Raw genomic sequence first — 9,815 nt, 5'->3', positions numbered from 1 at the left:
TATCTTTATGCCCTCTGACATATCTTTTATGGACTCTATCTTAGATACTGTCACCTATACATCGAAGCCATTGTGGCCTCTAATCCTCACTTGTGTATGTGTTTATACCGATTGCTTCTGATTGGCTCTTGAATTCTCTTGGCTGAACTTTTCCAGCAATATTGTCTGATAGTCATTATCTCTTTAAGATTATTTCTCACATCAATTCCTATTTCTCTTCTAACAGAGACCCTTGCTTGTACCACTCCTTAGCTCTTAAATCTTTGCTGGATTCTACTGCCTGTAGAGTAAAATCTCAACTAGTTAATGTCCACCTGCTCCTTCAGATTCTCATTGCATCCCAATTTTTGTCTTAGTAGAAATGTGACTCTGAGACCCAGGATCTTTTTGCGGCTCTTCTGTCTCCTAGAGCTCCAGCATTTCATTAGATCCTTGCATTTGAGGGGAAGGTGAGATGGCTAACTGGAAAACCAGATGAGGAGGACCTATGGCACACGTCATTGCTCCTGGCCATCCAGTGGCCACAACTCACTAAGGGCAACTGATGTTGAAAGCTTTAGCCTAGTTGAGCCATGGAAGAAAATCAAAATGATTTGGTGGATCAGTGGTGAATGTTCCCCACACTGGTGCTTAGCTTACATATTTGTAAAAGGAAGTGGAAGATTACAGAAGAGGCAGCTGCTGCAACAATGATACACTGTTAAGTGTAGCAACCTTTAGGGTCTTACTAGCTTTGAACATTGTATTTTGAGAGTATTGACAACATACTTTCATATTTGATTAGGACACAGTATTGTTTGGCCAAACATTTCCATCTGTAACATTTGCTCTCTGTAACTCTTATGGACATTATATATTTTTAGAGATTAACCACTAAAGAATACTAATAGTGTAATGAACATCATTTAATGCATGTTCTCTACAATGATTTTAAATATTATTCAGCATGACTTCATGATGTGGCCAGATGCCAAGGCTATTACTCTAAATTTGTTCAGTTAACAGATTTTTTGAGATCAGAGATTCTGTGAGAAATACAGTCACACACTGTGACTAGAAAGAGCATTGGAGGGTGTGCAGTCCTACTCTAGACTCTTTCCTGACAGGATAACTGATAGGACACTGTAGCTAAGATTTTTTTCACCTTTAAAATTATGAGTTTTAAATGGATTGAGATCTAACTCTTTTTGAAATTTTAGTACTCAAATCCTGGAATTTGTTGGAAAATTCTGGTGTATAAGGGACGGTCTTGTTAACAGGGTAATAGCATGGCAGTCAATGGTAGTTTGAATTTTTAAGTGAGTTATTGTAAATTAAATTGATTTGGTATTAAAAAGAAATCAAAGGGAAAGAACTATCTAAAGCCATATGAAGCTTGCTTTATTGCTGTGTCTATAGTCAGAGCCAAGCACAGCAATTATTGGTCCATTTGTAAAGGCTGCCCCTCCCTCTCCAGCATTCTTTCCATATCAGATACCTGTTATGCTGCTAAGTGGTCCACTGCTGAGAGTAGCAAAGGCTTGTGATCTTAACAGTGTCACTCCTCAAAGTGCTACTGTGGTCTTGGGGTAGCTAGTTGATTATTGGCAGAAATATTGGGATAGCCTACTAACTACATTTAGAGACTATGGGAAAAGGGCTGGATTAAAAATAAATGTGCACATTTCTCAGTATAGCACAGATGGCTTTGTCTGTGCCAAAATTTACTTATTTTCCTACCATCCAAACCAGCATCAGTAACTGTACCCTGCTCATTTTCTTCCTTCCTTCTTTCCTTCCTTCTTTCCTTCCTTCTTTCCTTCCTTCCTTCCTTCCTTCCTTCCTTCCTTCCTTCCTTCCTTCCTTCCTTCCTTCTTTCCTTCCTCTCTTACTTTAGATAATACTCAAGAAATGATTAAATCCATCATAAAATTCACATTGTTCCAGAAATTATCACCAGTAGATTCAAACATGTATACTTACTCAATGCAATTTCTCTGTGATGGTTCTGCTAATAGAAGGGACTTGGCAAAGGCACCTATAATCCAGAAACTCAGAACCCAATCTGTCATTTGCTCCATGTGCCACTTTGGTCACACTTCTTAATCTTGCTCATCCTGATTTGTTAGTTATGAAAAATTTTTATTAATTAATTAATTAATTAATTTTTACACTCCAGATTTCATTCCCCTCCTGGTCCACCCCTCCAGCTGTTCCACGTTCCATGCTTCCCCCACAGTTTCCACAAGGATTTCGCCACCCATGCCACCCCACCAGACCTCTAAACTATGTTTAGGTATGGGTCTTAAATTCCTGATCTTTGCAATATTTTGACATGAAGGGGTGTTGATTTTTGTCAAATGCTTTCTCAGCATCTAGTGAGATGATCATGTGTTTTTTTCCTTTGAGTTTGTTTATATAGTGGATTATGTTGATGGATTTTTGCATATTGAACCACCCCTGCATCACTGAGTTGAAGCCTATTTGATCATGATGAATGGTATTTTTCACGTGTTCTTGCATTGTTTTTTGAGAATTTTGAGTATTTTTTGCATCAATATTAATAAGGGAAATTGGTCTAAAGTTCTCTTTCTTTGAGGGATCTTCATGTAGTTTACGTGTAAGCATAATTGTGGCTTCAAAGAACAAATTAGGCAGTGTTCCTTCTTTTTCTATTTTGTGGAATAGTTTGAAGAATATTAGTATTAAGTCTTCTTTTAAGGTCTGATAGAATTCTGCACTAAAATCATTTGGTCCTGGGCTTTTATTGGATGGGACAATTTTAATGACTCCTTCTATTTCTTTAGGGGTTATGGGATTGTTTTGATTGTTTATTTGATCCTGATTTAACTTTGGTACTAGAAAATTACCCATTTCATCCAGATTTTCCAGTATGAGTATAGGCATTTGTAGTAGGATCTGAAAATTTTTTGAATTTCCTCAGTTTCTGTTGTTATGTCTTCCTTTTCATTTCTGATTTAGTTAATGTAGATACTGTCTCTGTGCCCTCTGGTTAGTTAGTCTGGCTAAGGGTTTATTTATCTTGTTGATTTTTTCAAAGAACCAGCTCCTGTTTTTGTGTTTTTGTTTTTTGTATTTTTGTTTTTGTTTTTGTCTTTTGATTCTTCGTATCATTCTTCTTGTTTCTACTTGGTTGATTTCAGCTCTGAGTTTGATTGTTTCCTGCCTTTTACTCCTGTTGGATGTATTTGCTTCTTTTTGTTCTAGAGCTTTTAGGTGTGCTGTCAAGCTGCTAATGTATGCTCTCTCCTGTTTCTTTTTCGAGGCACTCAGAGCTATAAGTTTTCCTCTTAGCACTGGTTTCATTGTGTCCCATAAGTTTGGGTATGTTGTGTCTTCATTTTCACTAAATTCTAAAAAGTGTTTACTTTCTTTATTTCTTCCTTTACCAAGTTGTCATTGAGTAGAGTGCGGTTCAGTTTCCATGTATATGTGGGTTTTCTGTCTTTGTTGTTATTGAAGACCAGCCTTAGTTCATGGTGATCTGATAGGATACATGGACTTATTTAAATTTTCTTGCATCCTTTGAGTCCTGTTTTGTAATCAATTATATGGTCAGTTTTGGAGAATGTGCCATGAGATGCTGAGAAGATGATGTATTCTTTTGTCTTAGGATTAAATATCCTACAGATATCTGTTAAATCCATTTGGTTCATAACTTCTGTTAGTTTCAATTTGTCTCTACTTATTTTCTGTTTCCATGATCTATCCATTGCTGAGAGTGGGGCATTGAAGTCTCCCACTATTATTGTGTATGCTTTGAGCTTCATTGAAGTTTCTTTTATGAATGTGGGTGCCCGTGCATTTGGAGCATAGATTTTCTGATGTGAGAGTTCATCTTGGTAGTTTTTCCTTTGATGAGTGTGAAGTGTCCTTCCTTATTAATAACTTTTGGTTGTAAGTTTATTTTATTCGACATTAGAATGCCTACTCCAGCTTGTTTCTTGGGACCATTTGCTTTGAAACTTTTTTTCCAGTCTTTTACTCTGAGGTAGTGTCTGTCTTTGTCCCTGAGCTGTGTTTCCTGTATGCATCAAATTGCTGGGTCCTCTTTATGTATGCAGTTTGTTAGTCTAGGTCTTTTTATTGTGGAACTGAGTCCATTAATGTTAAGAAATATTAAGGAATAGTGATTGTTGCTTCCTGTTATTTTTGTTGTCAGAGGTGGAATTATGTTTGTGTAGCTCTCTTGTTTTGGGTTTGTTGCAAGAAGGTTACTTTCTTGCTTTTTCTTGTGTGTAGTTTCCCTTCTTGTGTTGGAGTTTTCCAATCTATTATCCTTTGTAGGGCTTGATATGTAGAAAGATATTGTGTAAATTTGGTTTTGTCATGGAATATCTTGGTTTCTCCATCTATGCTAATTGGGAGTTTTGCTGGATATCATAGCCTGGGTTGGTATTTGTCTTCTCTTAGGGTCTGTATGACATCTGTCCAGGATTTTCTAGTTTTCATAATCTCTGTTGAGAAGTCTGGTGTAATTATGATTGGTTTGCCTTTATATGTTACTTGACCTTTTAATCTTACTGCTTTTAATATTCTTTCTTTGTTTTGTGCATTTGGTGTTTTGACTATTACATGATGGGAGGAATTTCTTTTCTGGGCCAATCTATTTGAAGCTCTGTAGGCTTCCTGTATGCTCATTGGCATCTCTTTCTTTAGATTAAGGAAGTTTTCTTCTATAATTTTGTTGAAGGTATTTACTGGCTTTTTAATTCGGGATTCTTTGTTCTTTCCTATACCTATTATTCTTAGGTTTGGTCTTCTCATTGTGTCCTGGATCTCTTAAGTGTTGGGTTAGGAGCTTGTTCTTTTCCATTTTCTTTGACTATCATGCCAATGCTTCCTATGATATCTTCTGCCCCTGAGATTCTCTCTTCAATCTCTTATATTCTGTTGGTGATGCTTGCATCTATGACTCCTGATCTCTTTCCTAGTCTTTATATCTTCAGGGCTGTCTCCTTTTGTGATTTCTTTATTGTTAATATTTCCATTTTTAGATCCTGGAAGACTTTATTCAATTCCTTCACCTGTATGGTTGTGTTTCCCTATAATTCTTTAAGGAATTTTTGTGTTTCCTATTTAAGGGCTTCTACTTGTTTATCTGTGCTCTCCTATATTTCTTTGAGGGAATTATTCATGTCCTTCTTATAGTCCTCCATCATTATCATGAGATGTGATTTTAAACCAAATCTTGCTTTTCCTGTGTGTTGGGGTATCGAGGACTTGCTGTGGTGGGAGAACTGGGTTCTGATGATGCCAGGTAGCCTTGTTTTCTGTTGCTTAGGTTCTTGAGCTTGCCTCTTGCCATTTGGTCATCTCTGGTGTTAGTTGGTCTTGCTGTCTCTGACTGGAGCTTCTCCATCCTGTGAGCCTGTGATCTTAGGAGTGACTGCACTTCTGTGAGACCAGCTTTCTCCTGGCAGGATTTGGGTATGGAGGTCTTTGGGACAGCCTTAGCTCCAGGTGCACAGATGAAGATCAGGAGGATCCTTTCCCCAGCTTCTCTGCAGTTCCTATGCCTTGCATGTTCCTGGCAGGTCCCTCTTTGAACAGTTATTGGAGCAAAAGTGGCATCTCACTTGTGTGCTTAGGAGTGAGAGCACTCCTGTCAGACCAGCTGTCTATGGGCAGGATTTGTGTATGGTGTGCTGTGAGATAGCCTTAGCTCTAGGATGCAGATGGAAACTCACCCATCTCTTTTTCATTTGTTTGTTTGTATAGCTGCATGCAATGAATACTCAAAATCATTTGTGCAGTGAAGCAGATCATAGGTAACTAACTTTGGAAACAGAAAAGGAAAATGGGAGGAATCTGTTTATAAAGACAAATGTGGAAGATTACTTAATACAGGGGCCAGGTCCCATAATATGCACCTAGGGACAGTTAGGCATATTGCCATTATATATTTTAAATATTATTGATAATTATAAACATATTTTCCTGGACACTAACTCATATCATGATCTGAAAACAGAACTTCTTTTGTAACTGTTGTTGATGACAGGCTCGATGTTCTTTGATTCACTTCTTTATTTGGAATTTTTAATCCCACATTTGTAATGCTTTCTGAGCATCTGCTCTATCTGTTAGTTTAGTGCCATGGTTTTATCATGCCTGGGAAACAAGGAAAGCTCATCCCTATAGAAGAACACTGGGCCTTTAATAGTTTTAATTGGCAGAAGAAATGGCTATCTTGCCTGGAGTCTCTTGGTCTCTCTCTCTCTCTCTCTCTCTCTCTCTCTCTCTCTCTCTCTCTCTCTCTCTCTCTCTCTCTCTCTCTCTCTCTCTCTCTCTCTCTCTCTCTCTCTCTCTCTCTCTCTCTCTCTCTGAGGTCACACAAATGCTACATCTGCTCACTTTCCCCATCATTCCCAGGAGACTCATGTAAAGCTGTAGAAGGCTTATAGCACACCAGGGTGCTAGCTCCAAACAGGAAGGGCCTGATTCAGCATGTCTGTGGTGCTGCACACAATCTGTAGTTCAAATACTGACTCAGGTGCCACTAGTGCAGGTGGTCTCAGAACATGGTGGCAAACATTGCTTTCATAAATCGGCTCAAAGGGAATGTTGTGAGTGACAAATGGCTCTGCAGGAGGCTTGGAGCTCTGTAAAAGTGCTGAGGTCTGAGAAAGAGTTCCCACACAGAACATTTGTTAGATTTCAATACAGAATTGTGAGTTTCTCTGGTTAGAAGGAGCTGCTGTGGGCATGAGGGAAATGACATGGATTAAGCCAAGTTGAAGTTGAGGACAGATGCTTTCCCAGGCAGATCTGGGCTTGAAGGAGGATTGATAGTTACTGTAATAGTGTGGCAAGATGCCCCCAAACTTAGTAGTTTTAAAGAACACCAATCTTACAGTGTCATGGATTAGGAACTTGAGTAGGGGAATATTTAGGCTCATATCTGGGAATTACTTGGTGAGAATCAAAGGTTTGGAATGACTGTGTGGATGGAGTCTTCAGCAGGTTATTTCATTAGAGTCTGACATCTGGCTGTACCGACTTGAAGGATGGAACATCAACCAGAGTCCATATATACAGCCACTCCAAGTTTCTTTAACAAAGAATGGCCTCATGGTAGTTGTATTTTTTACATGGGAGCCCGGAGTTCCAAAGGAGTTCCAGAGAATAAGACAGAAAGCACACTGTAGACTGTGTAGCCCAGCCTTAGAAGTCACACTGTCCCGTCCACCATATTCTGTCTGTTGAAGTTGTTACAGGGTCATCTGGTTCAAGTAGAAAGAGGTTAAATGCCACTTCTTGGGACCCTAACAAAGTCACATAGAAGAAGAGCCCATGGTGTGAGGAATATGACTGTACTTTTCTTTCAAACATAAAATTTGTCGTCACAATAATAGAAATGACCTAGGGGTTTGGGGAGCTAGAAAAGAAGTGGGACTAAAATCTGTAACTTAGTTGTGATAAGCTTATTCAACACAAGATCATACAGAGATGAAAATAGATGAACTACAGCTGTAACGGCAACGCAGAGCTTAGAAATACTTGGTGTCGCTGAAAGTGCAAGTTGCTAAATCCTCATTGTACATGTCCACTTTTATAAACATCGAACTCATTAAACATCATATATGTGAAACAGAAAACATGCCTTACGGTAGTGGTGTTCTCTGGAGAAAATGGGTGATGAGATGAACAGACCTGGATTCTGTATGTTCCTTGGCTTTACAGAGCTTAGCTTTAAGAGGTGAATGGTCCACGAGGGCTCAGCCTGCTCTGTTCACCCAATGTGATTTTATGAATGTTAACTGAGTGATCTTATCCTTCAACAAATAGAAATTGAGAGGCAACATTAAACACTGAAGCATCAAGTGAGTGAGGAATACAGTTTTGGTTCCTTTATTGGCAAAAGTTCTTTGAGAGAGGAATTGATTATGAGAGCATATGACCCAGAAATGGAGGTTGGGTCTGTAGAAGGAAAAACATTATAGGAGGGAGCTAAAGGACATACAGAGACAGAGAAGCACATGTACAAAGCAGGTTTCAAAGACAGGAAGGGCCTAATCTTTTCAGAGCTATTGAGTAAATATGGAACTCGGAGTTGTGAGTAGCTAGTGATGAGTCTTGACAGGAACAGAAGGCTTAGATCACAGAAGGCATCGTGAACTGTTTGTTCTCATTGGGATTCTTGGTATCAAGGGCTGAAAGAGTGTCTCTATGCACTCTGTTGAATAATCGATTTGCATAATACATTTGAAGCAATGTCGAGAGTCCGATGAGAGGTGTGGGGTTAACCCACAGAGACAGCCGAACTTGAGTACCATCAACTCTGTTTCATCTTGATTCAGCTTGTGTATCTGTGTTCTCTCTACAGACACCTCTGCTTCTAGGAGTCCCAACATACAACATGGCCACTGACCTCCTCAGCTGATATCTTCAAATCCAGGGGAAGTGACTTGTTAGACCTGTGAGAGTAAAAACCCAGCTGTCCTGGAGGCCACAGCGATGAAAGGAAGCAACAACAGCTTTAAAAGATATATATCTCCGCATTTGGACTAGTGCTAGATCCTAAAAGTAGTAATTAGGTAGTTATTAAGTGGTGTACTAGTTACCCTTCTCATTGTGGTATGAAGGACCTGACAAAACCATTTTATGGAAAGAATGTTTTTCTTGGCTTACAGTTTCAGGTTACAGTCTCTCATGGGGACAACACGGCAACAGGAGCCCGGGCTCCTGATTCCATTGCTTCTGCAGCCAGGAAGCCAAGAACTGTAGCCCACAGTATGGTGCCCCCATATTTAGAGCGATGTTTTCCACCTCAGTTAACGCAATTGTTTTAGCGAGGAGGCTGTCTTAAATTGTCCTTAGTGTACATAGTCTTTATTTATCAAGCTCAGGCACTCTATTTGCCATTTCTCACTATATCAACCCCCCTCCCCCAAATCAAAGATATAGTTCAGTCTTTCAATTTCCCAGGTCAAACTTTCAAGACTCCTGCTCAATGTCCACGACCCACTTGAGACCTCCTTAAAATGTATGCTGTCTTTTTGTGCTTTACTCTCTGTGTGATGGGTAAGGGGATATTCTTTTAGAAAGAACAAAGAATTGTGTATCCAAAATTAAACATAGAAATTAATTTTTATTTGTATGGGGGGGGGGAAAGGAATGAAAGCTGACAGATACCACAAATGTTAGAAATTCCATAAAATTACCAGAGTAGTTTTCTTACTTCACTATCCAATATTTTGCAGCATCCTTTTTCAGCTACATAGGTATTGATGATCTTTTGGTAAGCCAAACAGTATGTAATATTTTCTGTAGAGAGATTAGAAAGACAACCAATTCATCGTTGGTAATGTAATGTAAATTATTCTCAATTTTTTCTTAAATAAACTGCTTTAGACCTACTGTAATATTGGACTAATAGCTTGTATTGTATAAATCTAGGCACTCTGGTGAATTTTACTTTCTATAATTCCAAGACAAAAAAGAAACAATAGAATATGATATATGTATTTTTGAAATTTAATATTATAGTTATAATGTGATTGGTGCATTGTTAAATATATTCCTGACAGAATCAATGAAAATTGGATTCTGTGCTTTCAGTTTGATATATCTCATTGAGGATTTTCATACAATTTATTCTAGTTCCATGAATTTCAAAAAAAATTTCTCTCCACCTTCAGTCATCTTAGTAGTCCTGGCATGATATGCCTAGTGTACCTGAATCTTCATGTAAGTTGGCACTAGGGCAAAATAGTATTTGAAAAAAATATTTCTTCTCCCCCTCCTCTTCCTCCTCTTCCTCCCCCTCCTCCTCCACTCCCTTTCCTTTTCCTTCTTCTATGTGGGCCTTG

The 9,815-nt window shown here is 38.7% G+C and overlaps 1 protein-coding gene across 1 annotated transcript in view; it reads left to right on the top strand.

The window, feature by feature from the left end:
- LOC116886712 overlaps positions 1-9,545 on the top strand; it is a 59,824-nt gene extending 50,279 nt beyond the window's left edge. The window contains exon 3 of the mRNA XM_032888222.1: positions 8,330-9,545. The gene's annotated coding sequence lies outside the window, so the exon portion shown is untranslated. The remainder of the gene's footprint in view (positions 1-8,329) is intronic.
- Positions 9,546-9,815: the final 270 nt, after the last annotated feature.

This window comes from Rattus rattus, chromosome 17 (genome assembly GCF_011064425.1).
Source record: "Rattus rattus isolate New Zealand chromosome 17, Rrattus_CSIRO_v1, whole genome shotgun sequence".
Taxonomy (NCBI): Eukaryota; Metazoa; Chordata; class Mammalia; order Rodentia; family Muridae; genus Rattus; species Rattus rattus.
Note: the sequence above shows the minus strand (reverse complement) of the source record. Positions and strands in the feature narration are given on the sequence as shown.